Genomic DNA, 1533 nt, shown 5'->3' on the forward strand with positions numbered 1-1533 from the left:
TTTTTTTTTTTTTTTTTTTTTTTTTTTTTTTTTTGCAATCCAGTGTCCAATTCAGGAAACCCGTCAGCGTCTCCCAAGACAAAAAGGCAGCTTTTCAGACTGCCATGTCCCTGTTCTTTCATTCCCAACCCTTCCTCGAGTCAAAGGGGCACAATGACCTCAAATTTTCACATTTCTGAAACCAAACGGACGAGCCGATTCCTTTTTTTTCTTTTTTCCTCCCCAGCGTCTAAAGCTGTGATGAGATTGATGGTCAGCTAATGACTCACGGCATCTCCCAATGGAGGAGGGACAAGTCACAGATCCCCCACCCCCACCTTCCTGTCATTACCTTCCTCCCTGCAGAAGAATGCTGCTGAGACCGGGGCCCTCCCCGCCTCTGCCGAGACACAAAGCACAAAGATGATCCACGCCTGAGACCCCGAGCCGCTCAGGCCAAGGGAATTTCTTGGAGATTTATCAGATGCCAAACTCCACGTCGCACGTAGACCTGGATAATTGAATTCAGGCAAAGCATATTGAAGCCTGTGTGGAGCTGGCACTCGGGCTTCAGACAATAAATCACGACCCTACTTTGAGTAGCTCGGCGTGGTCAGGGAGACGGTCTCCAAACAGGGAGCAAACAATGGGATGATCAGTAGCAAAGAATCGCAGGGGAAGAACCGAGAACATTTGGTGTGGGGAATGGGACTTTTGAGTTCCTTAGAGACCACTTGAACAGCTTTCAAACCCTTTGCTTTGTTCTACAGTAAGGAATACATTATTCTTTTTTTTTAATTTGTGCATATTAATTTCACAGAACAGTGAGTTTCATTGTGACACATTCTAGCCTGCGCATAACACAATGTGACCAATTTCACTCCCCAGTATCTCCTCTTGGGATCCCCCCCTCCCTCTGATCCTCTTCTGTCCCTTCCTTCATCAGTTCCCTTCTATTTTTTATGGGTCCCCCCCCTTTTCTCTGTAGTCTCCACCTATGAGAGAAGACACTCAGCACCTATCTTTCTGGGTCCCGCTTACTTAGCATGACATTCTTCACTTCCACCCATTTTCCTGCAAATGACACAATTTTGCTCTTTCTTGTGGCTGAATAAAACTTCATTGTGTGTGTAGACCACAATTTCTTTATCCATTCACCTGTTGACAGGCATCAAGGCTTTCTGTTTCCATAACTTGGCTATAAGAAGACATTTTTAATTGATGTTTTTATAGAGGTGATTGTGGATTTGCATGAAGTTATAACAAATAATATAGAGAACCACCATGCACCTGGAGTCCCAGCTATATGGTACTCTATTTTTGGTACTGGGAATTGAACCTAGGGATACTTAAACACTGAATCACATCCCCAGGCCTTTTTATTTTTATTTTGAGACAGGATCTCCTTAAGTTGCTTAGGGCCTCATTAAGGTGGCCTCCAACTTGCAATCCTCCTGCCTCAGCCTCCCAAACCACTGGGATTACAGGCTGGTACTGCCACACCCCTCTAAGACCCCATCTCCTAAAAACAAACAAAAAAAAAAAAAAAAAAAA

The 1533-nt window shown here is 44.4% G+C and overlaps 2 long non-coding RNA genes across 2 annotated transcripts in view; one reads left to right on the plus strand and one right to left on the minus strand.

Annotated features, from left to right (window-relative positions):
* LOC125614111 overlaps positions 1-587 on the minus strand; it is a 5342-nt gene extending 4755 nt beyond the window's left edge. The window contains exon 1 of the long non-coding RNA XR_007344750.1: positions 332-587. This is a non-coding gene — a long non-coding RNA (uncharacterized LOC125614111). The remainder of the gene's footprint in view (positions 1-331) is intronic.
* LOC125614112 overlaps positions 1-1533 on the plus strand; it is a 48588-nt gene that overhangs the window by 7740 nt on the left and 39315 nt on the right. The window lies entirely within an intron of this gene.

The sequence above is a fragment of the Marmota marmota genome, unplaced genomic scaffold (genome assembly GCF_001458135.2).
Source record: "Marmota marmota marmota unplaced genomic scaffold, marMar, whole genome shotgun sequence".
Lineage (NCBI taxonomy): Eukaryota > Metazoa > Chordata > Mammalia > Rodentia > Sciuridae > Marmota > Marmota marmota.